Source organism: Equus caballus, chromosome 1, assembly GCF_041296265.1.
Source record: "Equus caballus isolate H_3958 breed thoroughbred chromosome 1, TB-T2T, whole genome shotgun sequence".
Lineage (NCBI taxonomy): Eukaryota > Metazoa > Chordata > Mammalia > Perissodactyla > Equidae > Equus > Equus caballus.
In genome coordinates this window covers 32,208,605-32,231,583 of record NC_091684.1, presented here as the reverse complement: position 1 = coordinate 32,231,583, position 22,979 = coordinate 32,208,605, and the positions used below count along the sequence as shown (strand labels likewise).

General features: G+C 46.6%; 1 protein-coding gene across 4 annotated transcripts in view; it reads right to left on the bottom strand.

Moving 5' to 3' along the window:
• Window positions 1-22,979, bottom strand: part of CRTAC1 (cartilage acidic protein 1) — a 145,038-nt gene that overhangs the window by 81,525 nt on the left and 40,534 nt on the right. The window lies entirely within an intron of this gene.

Below are 22,979 nucleotides of genomic sequence, written 5' to 3'. Positions count from 1 at the left end.
CCCCAGGGCTGCACAGGTGGAAGTATCTTCCTCCTTTGCCTCCTCTTAGCCCTGCAAGGGCGCTCTTGCAGGCCAGCAGAAAAATGGGGGCTCCTGGAAACAGGACGCTCACAAAATGGGTAATTCCATGATAAACCTCTGGCTCCCTCAGCCCCGGGGCGCCTTAGGTGAAGGACACAGTTTAGAGACAGAGAACTGGGCCTTCCGTGCCTTCTCAGGCTGGAGGAGAGGATGGCACATCGCATGCCAGTTGGCAAAAGAAAGGGGACAATTTCTTCCCTTTCAAAGACATTTCAGAGCACTTAATGGAGATAGCAGTGGGGGATGTTAGAAATTAGTCACCCTTTTAAGAAAGCGGTGATCTCTTGCTGCCCTAATCTATAACCTGAACCACACTTGGAGAGCTAGAGCATGTCCTTTTTTTTTTTTAATTAATAAATTTTATTTTTTAGAACAATTTTCAATTCACAGCAAAATTGAGCAGAAAGTACAGACAGTTCCCATATACCCACTGTCCCCACATACACATAACCTCCCCCGCCATCGATGTCACCACGGCGGTGCATTTGTTGCAATCACTGAACCTACGGTGGCACATCGTTATCACCCCAGGTCCACAGTTTACATTAGGGTTCACTCTTGGCTGTACATTCTATGGGTCTGGAGCATGTCCTTTTCTTATCTGATAGGAAAAGGAAGGGATGACCAGCTCATGGCCACCCAATGAGGTGAGGACACAGCCAACATCAGCCTTTAACCCCTGGTTAGCCCTCACACCCACACCTTCTTTGCCAGAATATACAACCACCTGGTCTCCCAGGGGGCAGATAACAAGAAAGAGAGGCAGAGAGAATCCACATGGATGAAACTAACAGGAATAAATTCCACGGGCCTGAGAAAACAGGGACCACCCCCCACCCCTGCTGCTTCAAGGTGGGCTCTTCACTGGTTTAGTCTCACCCCAGAAGACACTGAGATGAGACAGGGAGACTGTGAAGAACACCAGGACTCTCCACTGCAGTCTCAGGGCCTGTATCAGTGAGCGCATGAGAGATCAGGCCACCCCGTGACTCCGGGGAGCAAGTGAGCCTTTGGAGGTAGACCTGGGTTCAAGCCCCAGATCAGTGAGTTACCAGCATGAGATGTAGGATTGCTATAAGAATTATATGATGGGGGCTGGCCCCGTGGCCAAGGGGTTGAAGTTCCGTGCTTTCCACTTTGGTGGCCCAGGGTTCGCGGGTTTGGATCCTGGGTGTGGACCCCCTCCATTCATCAGCCATGCTGTGGAGGCATCCCACATTCAAAGTAGAGGAAGATTGGCCTGGATGTTAACTCAGGGCTAATCTTCCTCACACATACACACAAACAATAGTAATAAAATAGAGGAAACAACTTTAAAAAAAAAGAATTCTATGATATAATGAGGATCAAGCCTGTGGATCGGGGGTCCCCAAGACCACCCCAGTTCAATGATTCTCTAGGAGGATTCTCAGAACTCAGCACACAGTACTCATGGCTAAGATTTATTATGGAGAAGGAATACAGAGCAAAATAAGAAAAGGGAAAAGGTGCACCAGGCCAAGTCTGGAGGAACAAGCTTCCAAGAAGGCTCTCCCAGGACAGTGACACAGAACGCTTAATTCTCCCAGCAACAGGTTGTGACAACACATGTGAAATGTTGTCTCCTAGGGAAGCTCATTAGAGACTCAGCATCCAGGGCTTTTACTGGGGGCTGGTCACATAGGCACCCTCTGCCTAACACATACCCAAATTCCAGACTCCCAGAAGGAAAGCAGGCGTTCGGCATCAACCACAGTTTGTACAAACAGTTTAGGCCCAGTGAGCCACTCCTATCTGTCCTGGGGATAGTGGGAATCCTCCCCAAATCCAGGTTCCCAGATGCCAGCCAAGGCCAGCCTTGCAAGCAGAGTTTTCTAAGGACCACGGTTTTAGGCCTGCTGTGTTAGCTCTTTTCTGCACAGCCCACTTCATTGTTTGGCCCACAGTAGCTGTTCAATAAATTGCAGTTACCATTGCCAGCAGCATCACAGTTTTGTACCTTCCTCTAGAGGAAGGAGAGCTCATCACACAAACACTCGTGTCCTCCAAGTCAAACTATGTACCCACTAGGAAAACACCTGCACACACAAGGGCACACGCACGTCTGGACACAAGTGTGCATCTAAGATAAAGTAACTGCTTACATCATAAACCTTTTCCTCTTCGAATGTCAAACCATTATTCTTTCATCTCTGGTCTTAGTCTGCTGTTTTCAATTCCTATTAGCATGCTTTCTGTATCTTCAGCTGAGTCACTGATACAAAACTGTTTCGTCAGGGCAGGACCCAGGACAGAGCCCCAAGGTTCTCTGCTCACAGCCTCCCTTCAGGCTTTTGAATCAACCTCCGGGACGTGATCCCACTAGGAGAATGATCCTCTGACTCATGGGTCAACATGTTAGCTACAATCATATGTGAGGAGGCTGTTAACTGCTTCACTAAAATAAAAACAATGTCTACAGCATTCTGCCAATCCACCAGCCAAATATGCTCCTTGCAAGGAAACAAGGTTAGTTGCGTGTGGATTATTCTTAGGCAGCCAGTGCTAGCTCATGGAGATCACACACAGTGTCCTAAAAATGTACAAGTCATTTGTTTGAACTCACTGTTCCTTAATGGACAGACACACTCTTTATTTCCCCCTGTTTGAAACAATTTGCCTGTTCTCTTCTCTGCACCGTTTTTCCGGGATCACCACATGTCGTCAGGAGCACAGCTGTGGGGTTCCCAGCCCTGGGATGCCCCTTGTCCCATGATTTCATTTCAGATCACCAGAAGGGCCCCTCCCCTGCCTTAGGCTGCAGTTCCCTTCCTAGATGATTGGTTCTACTTGCTCAAGCTTGAAGGAGCCTCATGGAGAAGATGGAAGTCAAAAGAAGTTGTGCATCTACCTTCTTTCTGTCACTTGCAACATTATATTCTACTCCTTCCCTTATAAAAACCTATTCTTTTTCTCGTCTTTTGTTACTTCAAACAAGAAATACAACAACACTGCACTGCAGAACATCAATGATTAGGAAAAACGGTCATTAAAAAACCCACCAAAATTATAGGGGGGCTATTATACTATTCTGCTGACTTTTGTATGTTTAAAATTCTTCAATATAATTTTTTTTGACCCAGTGAAAGTAATTTCAATGATGCTAAGAAACATAAATTATCAGTCTGGATCTTGGGTCAGAGGGAAAGAAGAGGAGGGACTGAGAATGTGTTCAGGGAGTAGACCAAGTACACACAGAATCTTGGGGAAAATATTAATTTCTCTAGGGCCTTACAGTCCTAAACCCAAAAGCCAAATTGCACTCTCTCCTAGTTCTTCTTCCACTTAGAGTGGTGACAGCTAAGGAAAAGAATTCTGACTCCACTTAAGCAGAAGCAGCCCAACGCTCACATGCATTGATCTCATGCCTCCTCCTATAATAAGCACCTACCCCAGGCTTGCATCTAATTTTAATGGTCACTGGTTAATTTCCACATGTACTTAGTGCTTATGTCTTCTTGTGTCTACCCTCTTCGGTGGTGTCTTTGTTAGGACACAAGATCCCAGAAGACAGCTTCCATGTCTTTAACTTCCTTCGGAAAGCTTTGGAGCATCACTGTGCTCAGGAGCCAAGCAGGTGTCTATCCCTGGTCCTGCAGCCTCCACGCCTGCTATTCTCTTTCTTCACCCAGAGCCCGTCTGCAATTGGGCCTCAGGTCACAAGCGCTGGGGCTCTCTGTCCAGTTTCCTAGTCAACACTCCAGGCGAGAGAAAGGAGGAAAGGCTGCGAGATCAGAAGCAGCCTTTCCGAACAAGACCAGGAGGGGCGGATCACAGCCAGCCACCTAGGAGAAATTTCTGATCCACAGAAAACAGAACAGTCTGCATCAGTAAGAAACACTCAGAACCATTTTTCAAAACTAGCAGCTGTAAAGGAATTAACGCAGATCACTGTTTAGTGCACACGCAGACTCATTTCACCCTCAAAGAGCTCTACAGTCATTATTAAAGAACACATTTCAGAACATAATATTATTAGGCTATTGATTGTTGTTTGTTTCGACGTTTAATTCAGTAACAGCTCGAGTTATGGAGAGCTTTAAATGAAATGGATGCTTGGAAGACCTACACAAACGTTCTCCAGTTTTCCACTGGGGTTCACAGGAGCTTTCGTGATGCCATGGGGACCTGGGGCTCCTGGTGCCATGAGGTTCTTACAGGCAGGGAACTCAGGGGCCGGCTGCTGAGCAAGGCTCTGCGGTCCTTCCGTACAGAAAATAGAGAAGGTGGAGAGTTCCACAGGAAGCCAAACAACGTCTGCTCTCTCTGCCACCGCACAGTAAATGATCCGGGACCGAAATTCAATACACACCTTGGGCACTCTTGCGGAACGGTACCCGCGCATCTCGGCGGCATCAACATCCCAGGAAGAATAGAAGAGCAAAAAAAAAAAAAAAGAGAAAAGGCTTTCCTCTGAACATAAAAGAGATAAAGAGAGAGACCACAGTGGGAAACCCCACTGGGACGACAGGGCTGAAGGTTCCAAAGTTTGGACGGGTCACTGCAGGAGCTCCTCATTGGTGGGTGGGCAGGACCCCAAGGGTGTGCAGACTATCCAGGGCCATGCAAACCCTGAGGCCAGACTTAGAGGTGGCCCAGCCCTGAGTCCCTGGGGCCCTGCCATCACCATCTCCTGTCCATTGCCACCCCCAAGACCCCTGCCTAGAACAGTCCCCACTGTCTCTCATTACCTGCGTCTTCTTTCTGCTTTTGCACTGTCTTCTTTTGCTGGACTGGGAGTTCTCAAAGTGTGGTCCCCTGACCAGCAGCATCAGCATCACCTGGGAGCTGGTTAAAAATGCGAATTTCTCAGACCCCACCACAGACTTACTGCATCAGAAACTCAGGATGAGGCCCAGCAACCTATGTTTTTAAAAAGGCTTCCAGGTGATTCCAACGCACGTTCAAGTTTGAGCACCACTGGCTTGGACTATCACAAAGTCTGTAACGGTCTCCTGCCTCCAATCCATGTCCCACCCTCCACCAGAGCCACCTTCTAAAACATGGCCCTAATCAGCTTCAGTGCCTGGCACAACCTGGCATGTAGCAGGCACATAATCAATAATTGATTGACCGACTAAATGAAATGTAACCTCTGCTTTTAAAACTTTGATTGCTACTCATGGCCCCTACAAAATAAACTAGAAACTCCTCAGTAAGGTAGAATAATATCTGTCTGATATTTCTTTTTAGTACTATTTTATGAGTAGTTATCATTTGTGGAGCACCTACAACATACCAGGCAATTTGGTAAATACCCTTTATAATGATATTTATTCCTTTTTAACCTGTCAACCCTGAGAGGTAGAGGTAGGCAGGTGCCCTTTACAGATGAGGAAATTGAGGCTCAGAGAAGTTATGTAACTTGCCTAAAGGACACACAGGCACCAAAGGATGAGTTGGAGTTCAACCCAGGTTGTTTGTCTTCAAGGCTTATGCCTTAAATATATTTCCTCTCAAAATCAGACCTCAGTGGCCTTTCTAGGCTCTTTCCACTCACACGCTATTGCAGGCTTTGGCTCGTGCTGTAAGCCTCTGTGAAGTTTCACCTGCTCTTCCTTCAAGACAGAATGAATGACTTACTAATTATACCAAGGATCCCATGCATTATGGTGGGTGGCTTATGGGGGCCTAAGAACCCTTTGATGAGTATTTCCTGACACAGCAGGTGTGGAGTAGGGTTGAAAATGCCTCTTTCCTAAGCACCCACTCCTCATGGTTATTCTGCACACTGATGTTTGAGGCCCACTTCTCTGGTGCATGAGCTCATCCTGTCTACATGGGTCCCCTGCAGCAAACGTTCAGGGCTGCTGCTTGACAGGCCGTCAAGAGAATGAATGAATGAACCCTTTTCTCTTAAAAGGATTGGGGGGGGGGGTGTCCCATAAAACACTCATAGGAGAAAGGAAGCCACAGCAGACACAGGCTTTCCAGATGTGGCAGCAGCTGTTGGCACGTAAGAAGCAAGCCTGAGTATGAATAGAAGACACATGTTTCAAGCCACAAAAACTTAATGTATTGACTTTGGCAAGGCTTGCCGACCATGCGGTGCTCGTGCTGATAATGTTATTAACGCTGAATGTATTTGCCTGACCTTATCAGGCCTTAGAAAGAGCACAGGAGTCTAATTAAGTTCAGATGCCAGCACCTCTACCTTCTTTCTTGATAGCTACTGAGCCCATCATTTACCCTGATCTTCCTGAAGTGATTGGGCTTTCAAACCAGAGGAAGTGGGTCATTAGCATGTGTAAGGCGCTTGTCATGATTTGTGGGAAGACCAATCTGGCGCCCAGAGATGGAGGGTATTTCATTCTATTTGGCTTAACACCAGCCGGGCTGGTAGGAGACCCAGCCTCATCACCCCACCACGCTCAGGCCCTGCCCTCCACCTCCTTCTCTACCACGTGCACACAGATGAACTGGAAGGGAGCACTGAGGGGCCTGCTGGTCAAATGGCAGATGACATAAAGCTGGGGAGGAAGCCAGGGTGTTTGGCATCAGAGCCAGGATCCGAGAGGGACCTGTGAGCCAGGAGTGATCTATAGGAGCTGCTGGCAGGTCTTACACTTGGACTGTCTCCATCCTCGGAACAAATATTAATTAGCAACTTAAAATAATGGCAAACACTTATATAGTAATAAGTGCCAGAAACTGTTCTAAGCGCCTTTACACACATTAATTCATTTAATCCTCAATACCCTACGAGGCAGGTTCTACTGTTATCCTCATTTTTAAGATGAGGAAACAGGCAAGAGCAGTTAAGTACCTTGTCCAGGAGACTGCAAACATTATTAGATTGAACTTCCTTTTTCGGTTCCACCCACCAAATCTCCCCTTTCTTTGTAGCTGCCAAATGTTCTTGAATATTCCCATTGACAGAACACTCACTACCTCCACGGGCAACCTGTCTCATTTTTCGTAAGCTTCAACTTTGCAGAAAGTTATTCCTGGTGTGATTTGTAGAGAAGATATTTGAAAAAAATTAGGTGGTTGAGTTGGAGATATTGATGTGAGGTGGCTGTCCCCAAAAGTAAAAGTCATTGAAGTCACTGTGCGTTGTACTAATAGAGATATCATGTATGTGAGCTGAAGGAGGTGACAGGGTCCTGCTCTTCCCTGGATTGTACAGCCACACTCAGAGCGCTGTGGTCCGTTCTGGGCAAGTCAACAAATTTGGGAGGCAGTTGGCAAACTGAGCGGTCTGGAGAAGAGAGATCTGGTCAGTGAGACAAACTAAAACCAGGATTCAGAGGATCTGATGAAGGAGATGGAGATGCCTGACTTGGAAATGAGAAGGTAGGTGGGGCAGGGGGAGACGTGAGTAGGACGGCTGCACAGAAGAATGAATTAAGGCCAAGGACAGCCAAGGTGAGGAGGTAGGCAGGAAAGGCTGATTTTCTTTTTTTAACAAACTTTTTAGTTTGGGATAGCTTTAGATTTACAGAGAAATTGTAAATATAGTACAGACAGTTCCCATGTATACCACACTCAGTTCCTCTATCATTAACATCCTACATTAGTATGTTACATACGTCACAATTAATGAACCAACATCGATACATTATTAACTAAAGTCTATACTTTATTCAGATTTCCTTAGTTTTCACCTAAGATCCCATTTTCCTTCCAGATCCAATCCCGGGTACCACATTAGAGTTAGCTGTCACGTCTCTGTAGGTTCCCCTTGGCTGTGACAGTTTCTCACTTTCCTTGGTTTTGCTGACCTGGACAGTTTCAGGGATTCTGGTCAGGTATTTTGTTGAAAGTCCCTCAACTGGAATTTTCCTGATGTTTTCCTCATGGTTAGACTGGGCTTATGGGTTTTTGGAAGGAAGACCATAGAGGTAAAGTGCCATTTTCATTACCTCATACCAAGGGTACATACTATGAACATGACTGACCCCTGTTGATGTTAACCGTGATCACCTGGTTGATGCAGCGTTCGTCAATTCCTCCCCTATAGAGTTACTCTTCTCCCTCTCCATGCTGCACCCCATGGAAGGAAGTCACTGCGCAGAGCCTACACTCAAGGAGTAGGGAGCTATGCTTCACCTCCCCGAGGCTGGAGTATCTACAAACATTATTCGGAATTTTTCCACATGGGAGATGTGTCTATCCTCTGTCATTTATGTATTTGCTCAATCATTTATTTATATCAGTATAGATTCATTGATATTTATTTTACACTTTGTGTCATAATCTTATACTTTGTTGTTGTTCAAATGGCTCCAGCCTTGGCCACTGGGAGCTCTTTCAGTTGGCTCCTGGCCTCTTTGACATACCCCACCCATTGTTGGTTTTTTACCACTTCCTTAGATTCTACTACTACCAGATGCCCAGGTTCACCTTGCATATTTCCTGCCCTGGTCTTAGAATCAGCTATTTCTCCAGGAAGCCCCGGTCCCTTTTATTGGAGAATGGTTTCAAAGATTTTATTTTTTTTCCTTTTTCTCCCCAAAGCCCCCTGCTACATAGTTGTATATTTTCAGTTCTGGGTCCTTCTAGTTGTGGCAGGTGGGATGCCACCTCAGCATGGCTTGATGAATGGTGCCATGTCTGTACCCAGAATCCAAGCCATCAAAACCCTGGGCTGCCAAAGCAGAGCACAAGAACTTAACTACTCGGCCACGGGGCTGGCCCCATGGAGAATGGTTTTAGAAACCAAGATCTAGGGGCTAGGTGTGCTCACTCCTACTGGGGTGTCAGTTGCTTCTAGGTTCTCTCAGATGACAGAGCAAGGAAATACGTGTGTATACTAAGCCATGTGTGTATATATATATCTCTATAAATATTTTTATATGTAGCCATCCGTATCTATATTAAGCTAAACATGAGTTCACACTGACGTCTCCAACTCTAATCTATCCTAAGCTTCCTTTAGGATAGATGAATCATTCTACCCTAAGAGAGGCTGATTTTTAAGCAACAACAACAAAACTTTCTGTGAGGATGTAAGTAACCTTATTGTGGCAATCATTTTGTAACATATGTGTATCAAATCATCATGGTGTATACTTTAAACTTACACAATGTTACATGTGCAACATTTGTCTCTATTAAGACAATATGTCTCAAAAAAGCTAGAAAAAAAAAACCAACATAAAAACACATTCTGCAGAGTTGGAGCTGGTTGCTTCTGGAGGTAGTGAGTGCTCCGTCACTGAATGTATTTAAACAGACTAGGTAGCTACAAGGAAAGGGGAGATCCGGTGGGCAGAATTGAAAAAGTAAGCTCACTTTGACTATGTTCAAGGTCCCTTCCAGCCCTATGACTGTTGACACAGAAGTGACATATAAGGAAAGAGTATATATGACTTCCCAGAAAGATTCATTGTCTTCTAGCTTTCAGAAGTCTAAGACCTCGGCAAGGAGAGAGAACTGGCATTTAGGACAAATAAAAGAAGCACTATTCAATAGTTGGGAAATTTATGGCATTTGTAATCCAAAGGAGAGAAAACAGGCTTAAAATATAAATGAAATTCAAAAAGGTTTTAAATTCACAGATGACAGAGCCAGAATAGATTACAAAAGGGGAATGATGCTGGCTTGCAGGAGGAAAACGTGCCAGGGGATGGACGTCTAAGGAGTTCATCTTGCTGTCCCTTTAGGAGTCCTGGGTGTGCACAGTCAGAGGGACAGCTCTTTCTGTTTTATTACCACAGCTCAGGATCTAGTCAGGGAAAATGGGCAACTCAGAGTCAAAGAGAAGGAGACAAGGAATTGACTGTCCTGAATACACGCAGAGGGCTGAGTGTCACAGGGGAGTTCCATCCCCAAAGATTTTGAGCCACTACTTCTGGAGTCTGGCTCAGAGATTTATTTTTTAAATAATCTCCTTTAGGCTATGCTGATTCTGGAACTTCTCAACCACGTTTGGAGCTACGCTAGTGGTCTTAATATCAGAGTCCGCCCAGGAGAGTCCCGGTTTATGCTTGTTGTTCTGGGTAATTAAGAATAGGTCCCCCTTTCTCCCATGTCATATGTGCTGGTTTGGGTGACATATCATAGGGTCACTCTTCCTTTTTTTTTCTTTTTTTTTGAGGAAGATTAGCCCTGAGCTAACTGCTGCCAATCCTGCTCTTTTTGCTGGGGAAGCCTGTCCCTGAGCTAACATCCATGCCCATCTTCCTCTACTTTATATGTGGGACACCTACCACAGCATGGCATGCCAAGCGGTGCCATGTCCTCACCTGGGATCTGAACGGGTGAACCCCGGGCCACCAAAGCAGAACGTGCGCACCCAACCACTGTGCCACTGGGCCAGTCCCATCGGTCACTCTTCTTAATACTAATATGTCCCTGAGCCACATAGGGAAGGAATCATGTGCTGGAAAGGTGTGCTTTTTGGCCAAGCACTGCTATTCTATCCCAGCTGCAATCTGAGAGAAAGTGAGGGTTCTCTGTTGGGGATGGGGAGAGGTTCATGTGGGGGCAGGAGAGGGTTCTAGAATCTCCTGGGGTCAGAGGCTTGGGGGTCAGGGAAAAACAGGTTGATAAAGCTCACCAGGTGTTTTGACGTTCCTTGCCTTCCCCAGAAGCAGAATCACTGCTTAAAGAAGGAGCTGGTGGACAGTGATGACCGGGCTGCCATTCCAGCCCTGAGCCTTCCTTCGGGCCTGTCACCCTTCCTTGCTCCTTCTCTTCCTTTCTTTCTCCCCAGCCTGCAGGATCCCCTGTCAATATCAAAGGGCTGCCAATATGCTTCGCCCTGTTGCTGATGGCTCTCTAGATTAAAGAGTTAGCTGATCTTTGGTCAAAAGTAACCATGGAAATCAGAGACCTTAACCACGGCCTGCTGGGGCCCTGATGGGAAGCGCTCAGATCCTCTCCACACTCAGGAGATAAACCACAGGCGACCCTACAGAGCCACTGATCCCAAACACAGATCTGATCACTTCTTCTCCCCCATCCCTGGTAACCCTCGGGGTGCCAAAACCACACCAAAGGATGCAGATGCCTCCTGACATGGGAGGCAGCAGGCTCAGGCACTGGGCTTCTGCTCTCTCCTCCATCCGTTTCCCACTCCCTGGTGACCTCACACCGTATCACGGCTTTAAATACCATGTATCCGCTGACAACTCCCAAATTTATGTCTCCACCCCAGACCTCCTCCCTGAACTCCAGACTCGTATATCCAACTGCCTGCTCGACATTGCTCTTGAATGTTTAATAGACATTTCAAATGTCACTTGTCAAGAACCGAGCTCTGATCGCCCCTCTACATCCACTCCTGCTGTCTCTCCTTTCTCAACTCCTGACTCTAGGTGCTCAGGCCCAGGGCTCGAAGTCTCACTTGACTTCTTTCACACCCTACCTCCAATTCATTAGCAAACCTTATCTCCTTCACCCTAAAATAGACACAGAACCTCGTTATTTCTCACTCTTCTCCTGCTAACCTCTGCTCTGAGCCCCTCATCTTTCATCTGGATTACTGTAAGAACTTCTCACCAGTTCGCTCGGCTTCCCTCCATCCTTCTTTCAGTCTATTCTCAACGTGGAAACAGAGCTATCCTTTAAAGTGCGAGTCACATCACGTCACCCCTCTGCTCAAAATCCGACTCCTAATGGCCTTCTTCTCATTCAGAGAAAGAAGCCGAAGTCTGAGCAAGCAGCCCTGTGGGCCGGCACGGTCTGCCGCTCTGGCCACACTCAGACTTCACCGCCCCCCATCTCCCCTTCCTCACTCTGTGCCAGCTCCGCAGCCCTGTGTGCCAGCCTCAGGGCCTTTTTTCGGGCTGGACCCCTTACCTGGTGACCATGGGGCACCCTCCCTCCCCTTCCTCAGGGCTGGCCTCAGACTCCTTGGTAAGGCTTCCTCACACCCAGTCCCAACACTTTATCTCCTTCTGCAATTTTTCTTTTCTCCTTAGCACTTACTCCGTCTAAGGTACTACATAGTTTGTTTGTTTATCTTGCTTAATGTCCCTCTGCCTCACTAGGATGTGAACTCCACCAGGGCAGGGGTTTTGTCTGACGGTTCACAGCAGTCTCTCCAACGCCCAGGCAGTGCCGGACACAAGACGGGAGGGCACTCAGGCATGCTAGGGACTGTTCTGGGAAATCACTAATCTACAAGCAGTGCATACACAGTAATATGTAAAACACGACATCTTTCCTAGGAAAAGGATCAGAGGACACAAAAAGACAATTTACAAAGAGGGAACACATGCAGCTACTGAAGATAGAAGAAAAAGTTCACTCTCATTAGGAACGCTCACAGAAATGCATATTAAAACAATGACATGTTATTTTTCTGGTATCAAAGCAACAAAATAAACCCGATAACAATATCCAGTGCTGACAGGCAGGGTTATACACTGATAGAGGGAGTATAAATTTGTATAAAGTTTTCAGAAAGCAATTTCACATATGTATCAAGAGTTTAACTTTTTTTTCATATCTTTTGATCAACGACTCGGAATCTATTCTAGAGAAAGAGTCCAAAATTTAGATAAAAGCTTATGAACACCGACAGATGAATAAACAAAATGTGGTATATACATACAATGGAATATTATTCAGCCTTAAAAAGGAAGGGAATCTGACACGAGCTACAACATGGAGAACCTTGAAGACATTATGCTGAGTGAAATAAGCCAGTCACAAAAGGTCAAATATTGCATGATTCCCCCCATATGAGGTACCCGGAGTAGTCAAATTCATAGAGACAGAAAGCAGAATGGTGGTTGCCAGGGGCTGGGGGAAGGGGAAATGGGGAGCTATTGTTTAATAGGTTAGTTTTGCAAGGTAAAAAGAGTTCTGTGGATGGTCGGTGTTGATGTTAGCCCAACAATGTGAATGTCCTCACATCACTGAACTGTCCACTTAAAAGTGGTTAAACTGGTCAGTTTTATATTATGTGCATTTTACCACAATTAGGAAATAGAGCTACAGGACTGAACACAGAGCCGCAGCTAAGTTTACCAACAGTTTATTTATAACCCTTGGAGAGAAAGAATACCACATCTGTCAAAGATAAGTCCTCTTATACCATATCAATGTTTAGCTCGTGGTATACATTTATCCCTGATAAAAATATTAAAAACGAAAAACAAAATTAAAAAAAAACTTATGCCCACCATTTTTTACTCAGGTACTATACACAACAATAAAAAGAAATCAACATAATACCTATTAATAGGGAAATAATTGCATAAATTGTGGAATATCCATGTAACGGAATATTATGCAGTCATTAAAATTATCATTACAAATACTTTTATAACTTGGAGAATTCCTGTGGTACAATTCTGAATAAAGAAGCAGGATACGAAATTTGAAATACAATGAGAACTTAAGTTTGAAAAAACTACATAGCTTTATTTCATCAATTCCAAGGCACAGATTTTTTTCTTGTCACACTTTAACCTATTTGAAATGGGATGCATCTCGCTCTCTCTGAAAAGAAGCACTGTGTCAAGTGTAGTTGAACATTCTTAGTGGCACCTAAAGGAATGAAGTGCTCCCAAAGGATGGTGCCTTCGATTTAATGAAACAGTATATGGAGAGAAGACTACAAGAAAGATGCCAAAATGTTAACAGCAATTATGTGTGTTTCTTTATATTTTTCCATATTTTAAAGAAATTTTATAATGAGCTTGTGTTACTTTTAGAATCAGAAGACAAGAAAAGTATGTTAAAAATATCGCCTCAATGACTGCTCACTGCCTGACAGCATACAGCACAGCCAACTCAGCCCCTGTGCCCTCTGGCTTCTCCTGCTTTTCAGTGCTGCCTCCCTCCCACTCTTCTCACGTACTGCACAAACCGACACATTATTCCTGGATCTCCAGCCACAGTGTGGTCTTCCATGCCACCATCTCTGTGAAAATGCTCTTCTTCCTGCCTGAAATGCCCTCCCCGGCCCTCCTTTTCTGCCTGGTAAATTCCTATTTATTTTTCAATGACCCATCTCAAAAATCCTCTCCTCTGTGAAGTCTTCCTTTTCATTCCCCAGCCAGAAAGCAACAGTTCCTTCCTCTGTGTTTCCAAAGCACCTGTTGCTGCTTCTTCCCCCACTGGACCAAGATTTTGAAGAGGGCATCTATACCCACCATCCCCACCATCTTACCCCACCTTGAAAATCCGACTCCTTCCCCTCTGCCCAGTGAAACTTTCCTCCAAGCTCACCGCCAGCAACCTGCCGGGTTGTAATTCTAATGCACACTTCTCAGTCCTTCTGTTCTCTGAGCTCTCTGAGGTATCTCATGGGCACCACTTCCTCCATCCTGAACCCCTTTGGGCCCGTAGCTTCAGCGACATCCCACTTTTCTAGAACGTTCTCCTCCACTTGACTTCTCCTGACCATTGTCAATGCATCTTCTTTTTAGGTAGTCACTGAAATGCCAGTGTCCCCAGCCTCCCTTCCCTGGCCCCATGGCTCTTACTTGGAGGTGCAGCGGGTCTGAGGAAGGGTCTCAGGGATTCATGCACCCCCCTAGAACGCTATGCAGAATTCTGTGATTGTGACAGTGTGCACATTGCACCTGGGGAGACGGCCACAGCATTCTGTCTCATAAAAAAGCCCGTGACCAAAAAAAAAGGTCAAAAATGACTGCCCTACACATTCTCCAGTGACCTCATCTACTTTTGATTTGAAGATAAAATACCACTTATATTTTTATCTCCCCTCAAAGAACTTCTAAATGATAGCGCGGCATGCTGTGTGCAAGAGATATTTTTGCATGGGGAGGAGGCGTTTCTCTTAAATCACAACTCTGCCTGCTCGTCCTACACACATTCGGAGGAGGGGAAGAGATCTCAGAGACTCCCAGGAAGGGGGTGTCTGTGTGTAGTAGGGAGGATTGGATAGAGCCAGGAGCTGCCATGAGAGCATGACCCAAGAGGAGAGAGCAGGTCAGGCATGGACCCCGATGTGTACCCTGCAGACCCACTGGTTGTCCACTTCCTCTAATGGCAACACTGAAGTCTGGTGGTTCACCACTGGTGACTGCCCAGGCGGCAAGGTCATCTGCTTACAACTTAGAAAAATATCAGAAACAACACTGCTTAGGGCATTTGAATAAAAATTCTTCTCCGGGACTGGCAAGTCAGTCTCTTTCAACACTTCCCAATCTCCTTAAAAATAGAGAAAAATAATCTAGAGAGGGAGAAATAGCTTTGGTGGAAATTGTCTCCGGGGCTGTTAAACTCTTGAAAATATAAAATGGATTTCACCTCTAATTCCCGACATCTCCCCAGCATCCCCTGCACCCCACCCCACTTCACCTCTGCCCTCCTCCCAGGGTCACCGGGCTGGCTCTGGACTGCGTCCCATTCGGGATCAGAGAGGACTAGCGTGGATCCTGAGGCCGGCATTTATGCTTCCTGTTCAGAGAGAGGAAAAAAAGACCCTTTTCTTCTGCTTGATATATTTAGTAACGACCTTAAAGAGTCTGCGAGGCTGAATGAATTGGTGCATCTCGCTGCATTGGAAGCAGCTGCCACGGCGGCGCAGACAGGAGGAGGGAGAGAGTGGAGGGAAGAGGGGAAGGCGGGCGGGCGGCTGCGTTCGGAGAAAGGGAGCGGGAGGCAGGAGAGAGGAGAGGGAGCACGCAGAGCGCGGAGAGCGGCGGGGAGGAAGCCAAGAGGATGCGCGGCCAGCGGCAGAGCCCGGCTGGAGTGCGCACTAGCCCCTGGCTGTCTCCGGCCTGGGATCGGTTCCCGGTGACTCTGGAGGGTTCAGCGCAGGGAGGGGGTGCGGGAGGCGGGGACCGTGGCCAGAGCCTCTCGTTAAATCTGGCTAAATGGCAGCACTTAAGGGCCGTGTGAAGGAATCCAATTCGCTCACAAGGAACGTCTACAAATTTATACGTCGGCATTTAACACAAAACGCTCCTGGACCAATCCCAGGGCGAAGGGGGACCTGGGGCCTGGCTGATGGACTGGGCTGGCCGTCACTCTCTTCTCAGAGAGCGCAGGGTGGGGGAGGCAGGCAGCTCCTGTCCCTGACCTGTCTCCCGGCTGGAAGGTTCAGAAGACTTCAGTCAGACCTCCCAGCTCCTGAGCACAGAGATGTCGGCTTGGGGGGGTGGGGATGAAGGGGTGGGGATGGGGAGCTTGAGGAATTCTCTTTCTTCCTTTTCTTCAGAGGAGAAGTAGCTGAAAGATTCAACATCTCTTAGCATCAAAGAGGAGAAATAGGATTAACCCTGTCAGTCCCTTGGTCCAGGTCAAGACAGAGTCATCTCTTCTTCCTTAAGGACATGGGGTTGTTGTCAGGTGGCACCATTTCTGTTCGACCTGTCAGCCACATCTCCTTTGCAGAGTCCTAAATGGATCCTTTGTGCAAATGACAGAAAGGTGCCCTTCCTCCAGGCCAGCCCAGCCTCACACTGGGGGTTGCAGGGGTGGGAGGAAGGGGGAGTGTTCCAGGCCCCCAACCCACATGCAGAGGCCCTGCCTAAATACTGCTTTGTCCTCTGCACCAAAAGCCTTTCCCACCAGAGAGAAGGAGGCAGGGAGCACCTGCCAGAGCTGCTCCTGGGCCTGTGTGGTGAGGAACCAGCTTGCTGCTGCCTCTTGGGGCCATGAAAGCCCCAAGCCATGAAGTCAGGGAAAAGAGAGGAATCATCTCCCTGGTGTGTGGTCCCCCCTCCCCCAACCATCTTATAGCTTAGGATCCTAAAGGGATCATGGACACAGAGCCCAAAGTCCCAGAGGAAGACAGATGGGCTTAGCTGGCCTCTGAGGACCAGACTCTCCAGGGTGGGGAAGCAGCCCTCCTCAGCCCGTTGCTGGCTTTCTAGAGCCCAGAAAGGCAGGCTGCAGCAGCTGGCTCTCGTCAAGGCCCTCGCTGATTAGGTGGCTCAAGAGCCCTTGGTGAGGGAGTAGACAGACATGTCCAGGAGGTCCTCAGTGCTTACTCTGCTTCTGACAAGGCTCAGCAGAGTTGACTAACGACTTTAAAATGAGGGTAATGAGAAAGGAAACCAATGTCTTGTACACAGAGGTAACAGTTTAGTAGTTACCAGCCTGGCCATGGGCTCTAGGTTGCCTGGGTTCAAATCCTAGCTTGGCCCCCCGACTAGTATTTGGCCCTGGGCAGGTTACCTGACCTGGCAGGGCTTCACCTGTCTTACCTGTAGTACGGGGATGATACTATAGGCACCCACCTCACAGGGTTAATGAGATGATCAAATGAGCTAACACACGTAAAGCACTTAGAACAGTGTCTGAGACATGGTAAGAGCTTATACATGGTAGATATTGTTTGTTTCACTAAAAGTGCTCATACCTGGGTCGAAATTCTGTCTATCCCATGGGCAAATCAGATTGATTGTCACCCCTTCCACGAAATCTTCCCAGACTTCTCCAGTTAGAATTAATCTCCTCTCCCACCCAGCTCCCAACCACACTCTATTCCTGCCTTGAATCCCGAATTTATCACTTTCTATTTTGTGTCCAGATATTTGCGGATGTTTCTATGGGCTCCTCTGTAGTAGATTCAATCTTCTTGACAACGGGGACTGCTCCTTACACATCTCTGTTTCTCCGCAAGCGATTACCAAAGTTCCTTCACCCAGCTCAATAAGTATTTGTTGAATTGAATAAAATGTAGACAAATACAGGTCAGCTCGGTCATGTTGGTTAATTTAGGCCCGCGGATCATCTCCGTGAAAAGTGCAAAGTAGATAACTCCGAGTGACTTGAGTCTTTGCCGGACTGTCAGGATGTCACAGGAAAAGAGCAAGTATTTGCCAAGCCTCTCTATGCAGTTGGTATTCTCCGGCAGTCTCCTGCCAAACTAGTATTGGGTTTGCCTGGAATTTATGGGTAAGTTCCGAACAGCTGAGCCAGGTTGGGCCCCTGACAGCTAAGAGGGCCCAGGGTAACTGATAAAGGGCCCCCCACTCAGGCTTCTTTTGTGACAGGTTCTAGGAGTCCTTTGGCAAGCTGCTCATCATGACAGGAGCTGAATCGGGATGTCTGAATACTGTGTGGTTGGGGAGGAGAGCAGCAGCTCCAGGAACACTGTCTGGCACATGAGCGAGACGGGAGTAAGGCTCAGGAGCTGTAATTGCATCTCTGAGGTTTCTTTTTAGGGCCGGTCCTGCTCACTCAATGGGGCAGGGCCCTGTGAAAGGTCCAACAGATCAAATCTTGTCAGCTTTTTTTTCCTTCTCTGGATAACAGTGGCTAGTGCAATGATGTTCCTGCTGTTAAAAAGAAAGCCAGCTGTTTACAATCTCTGCTAATGTTTTTTCTGGGATAATCTTAATGGCAACTCTCAGGATGCCAATCCAAATTTGAGACTAAGGAAGCCTGGGGGAGGGACATCAGCTCTGAGGCCCTGACAGAAACAAGATCTGGTTAGCAAGGCAACCAGAGAGGTAGAAGGCAGCTATGCCATCCTTGGAAACGTGACCAAGAAGAGAAATGTTGGCTCTATGGAGTTGGTTTTTGCTATCAAAACTGAAAACCTAAAATAACTCAAGAAGTTGCCTATCGGAATTGATGAGCACTTCAGGAGTGTAAATCAGAGTGGCAGGGAGCCAATATGCTGCGGTCATCAGTATGTATGGCCTGCCCCGGAGCTGCGCCCAAGACAAAGGAAGGATTTCACACCAGCCAGGACTCCCGCTGGCCTTTCTGGTGCTCCTGAGGGGCCTGGGAGGTCCCAATGGCCTCTCCCTAGGTGTTAGGTCAGCATCTGAGAGGACTGCCACCTCTGATACTGGACCCCTTGGTAGGAAGGGAGGGAGGTCAATTCCAAGGACGTAGTCTACCTGATCAAATAGCCAGAATACAGAGTAATGACCTGAGGCCTTGCTGCTCCAAATGTGGTCCACAGACCAGCAGGAGGGACATCACCTGGGGGCCTGTCAGAAATGCAGAGTCTCAGGCCCCACCCCAGACCTACTCAGTGAGAATCTGCATTTTAACAAGGTGCCCAGTGATTGGTGTGCACGCAAAAGTGTGAGAAGCACACCTTCGGCTCCATTTCTTACCAGCCCTGTCACCTTGGGAATGACCCTTTACCTTTCTCCACCTCCGTTTTTCATACAAAAAATGGGGACATATACTCTCTTTGCGCTTACAGCACAGGACTGTGATGAGGCTCCCATAAGAACAGGTGTATAGAACCTTCTGGTGCGAGGGATTGTTGCCTACCTCTCAACCTCAGCTTGCTTTCGTTCTTCACATGCACCAAGCTAGTCCAGCCTCAGGGGTCTCTGCACAAGCTGTTCCCTCTGCCCTATGACACTTGGAGCCGGTGGCTTCCTCTGTGCCCTCATTGCACTTAAGAACCCAGTAACGACATTCTTGATACAGAAGCTCTTCTCTCTGTCCTTGAAACACTAGCTCCTTTTGTCATTCAAGTCTGGGCTCAAGTGTCCTCCTTCAGAAAGGCCTTCCTACTCCTCCCAATCCACACAACACTCTATTCCAGCACCCTGATTTGCTTGCTTCATACACTTACCACTCTCTGAAGTTGTTTATTTTTCTGTATGTTTGGTGGTTCCCAACAAGAGCTCCATGAAGCTAGGAATTGGGTCTGACTCGTCTACCATTCTTCTAGCGATTAGAACACTGCCTGGCATTGAGGAGGCATGACACACTCTTTGTTGAATGATTTGGTGAATTAACATTTGTGTCTAGAGTGTGTGTATGATAACCTATGACTGAGGGTGGGCATGGGGGGATGGGGCTGGTCCTTGACTTATCTGGGTGGATGTCTCAGTGGTGTCTCCCACAAACGTCATGGTCAAAGGGTCTATGGCCCAACCAGAAGCCCCCTCAGAGAAATTCTCCCTCCAAAGCACAGTTCTGCATTGGCCAGGAAGCAGGGCTGGGCCATCCTTATGCTTATGTAGCACTTGAGTTCAGTGACAGCCAAAATGCTAAAGCAGTGGTCTGAAAGGGTGGTCCCCTGACCAGCAGCATCAGCCCAGACCACCCCGGACCTACTGCATCAGAAACGATGGGGTCAGGGTCCTGCGATCCGTTTTAACAATCCACGCTGAGGCGTGAGAACCACCGCGGTCAAGCCGCCGTAGAGTTCCCTCTTCGTCTAGGCTCAGGGCATCAGATTTTGGTATTCAATCAGGAGCTGGGGCCTGGCGTCACACGCTGCCGGGTGTTTTGCTTTTCCTCCTTCAGCCTTTACGTGACTTCTGATTGCCGGCTGGAAGTGGGAGACAGTTGGTCGGCACTTAGCGATTCTTCTTTTACCAGTGTTTTTTTAGAGTGAGTCAGGCTGATTTAATTTTAATCAGCCGAGGCAGCAGAGCGGTGGTTCTCAACCCTGGCTGCACTTTAGAATCACCTGGAGTGCTTTAAGATCCTGGTGCCTGGGTACCACCCAAGTCCGATTAAATTGCAATGTCTCAGGGTGGAGCTGGGCACCAGGATTTTTTAAAAAGTTCCCCAGATGACTCTAACTTGCAGCCACGCCCAAGAACCATTGCAGCTTATAACACCATCTCTCCCAAGCTTGCCTGATGGTCAGAAGCACCAGGAGCACTTGTTAAAGAAAATCAATTTCCAGGTCCCTTCCCAGACGACACTGTCAGGGAAGCTGCAAGGGCCTGGGGCTGTCTGTTTAATAAACACTCTGGGGGACTCTCCTAAGTAAGCTTGGGATACACTGGTCAAAGGGCCTGTGTGAGCTCTTGGACTGAATTCTAGCTTTGCAACTTAAACTCACCTGCAGAGTTTCTTAAACCTCAGTTTCCTCATCTTTAAAATGGGGGCATGATAGTATCTGTCTCGGAGGACTGCTGAGGAGTCATGAGAAGATTCACGTAAAGTGCTTAGCACAGTGCCAGGCACACGGCAGGTGCTCCATGAATGTTACTTGCCACCCCCACCCTCACACAAGGAGGGTTTGGGGCAGCTGTACCTAGCAAGGCACTTGCTTCCATTTCAGTTGTGGGCAAATGTTTGGGTCCTGCCTCCCCTTTAAATCAGAGACCATGTTTACCATCCGCTTCTAAGCCTCCGGAACCTCCAATACTATATTCTACGCTCCGAGCTCCATTCTTGCTGACTGAGGGGTGGGTCTTAATCCACCATCAGTAGTGTCTGTGAGGAAGTCTTGGGATTCACTTCCACAAAACATCCCAATTGGCTTCTTAAGAATGAGGAGGGGATAGAGGGAGTGACTGACTCCCACTGTCATAAAAACAAATCAGGTTGGAGTAGGAACACACCTTAGATCCTGGAGTCCAAGCTCCTCAGCCGTGGCTAGGAGGAAGAAGGCTCTAAATTTCCAGCACACGGACACCAACCTGGAGAGAAAACGAGGCATCTAGAAACCTGGAGAGCCTCAAAGAAGTCTGACACAGAGAAGGGATGGAAAAATGACCCCATGAAAGCTTCTAGCATTCCTCTAGCATTTTGTAACACATGTAGACTTAAGTGCCAGACACACACACACACACACACACACACACACCTGCCCCCCGAGTAGCCGCTGGCCCCCGTGTTGCTCCTGGATGGAGAGTTGCTAAATAAGAATGAAGCTGTCACCGAGCTCTGGAAAGAGCATTCCAGAGACCTTCTCAGTTAAGACAATTATTGAGGAACACATTTTCAACTCTATCCTGCAACATCAGACAAAAGAATCTGCAGAATCCCTCTGATTCTTGACAAGGTGCAGAAAATCATCAAGTGGCTGAAAAAAAACAAGGCATCCGGGCCCGTGGAATTTCTGCTAAAATTTTCCAAATTAGATAAAGAGAAACACATAATTGCTCTCCCCATTCTCATCTGGAGGATCTGAAATGCTGAAAAAAATTCTTGGGTGACCCTATGGATTCTGTGATTACGATCATTAAAAGTTTTTCCTGATTATGAAAAAAGGTACTTTGTGCAAATTTTACAAAAATTGGAAAAATACAGAAAAGCATAAAATTAAAATCACTTCTAAATCCACCACTTAGAATAACTGTTAATACTCCAGTATATTTCCTTCTAGTCTTTTAGGGGCATATTTAAACATTTTACAAAGTTGGGACCATGGTGCATCAAGTTTTCTATTAGGCCTCTTTCCTGTAGTTATGCTATCATGAATATTTCCCTCATGTCCTTAAATATTCTTTGAAGAGAATTTTTAATGACCACACAGTATTTCATCATGTTTGTGTTTCATAATTTACTTAACCATTTTGTTATTAATGGATAATAAAGTTGCTTCTGTTTTTTTGCTATTATAAAAAGGTGCAACAATAGCCTTGCTCATAAATTTCTGGTCATATATTTCTGGTTACTTCCTTAGGACAGAGTTACAGAAGTAGGATTATAGAGTCAAAAAGTCTGCATACTTTTAAGGCTCTTAGTACCTTTTGACAAATTTCTTTCCAGATTTCTGAACTCCCACTGGTAGTTCATGAAAATACCCACATCTTACCACACCTTTGCCAACACTGAGTTTTGCCATTTCGTTACTGAAAACTAGAGTCTGACTTTATGCGGCATCTTGAAATTCTTAGTGAAGTTATAGATTATTTCCCTGTCCATTGTCTATTTGCATCTCTTCTTCTGTGAATTATTTGTTATGATTATTTTAAGAATTAATATACAAAGTGAAATTATACATATCACCTTACAGGAAATTCTTGCACAAGACCACTCATGAGCTTTATCCTAGCATCTTATTGTGATTTTAAGTCATGTAGACTCAGACTCAGAAATGGTTCTTTTCACCTCTTGCCAGTGGCAAGAAAAATCCAGAAACCATAATCCTATTCTTTTTTACCTTATCTGATTTCATTGACTCACTCAAATGATAGCTACTGTTGGAAGATGTTCATCAATACAAATGTCCACCAAAACGTGTCAACATTTATTTTCTCTATGATGCTCCGCCAGCAGAAATCTTTGATAATGTGCACGTTTGCAGCCCCTTCAAGGTCATCACAAAAGTCAAACAAGGT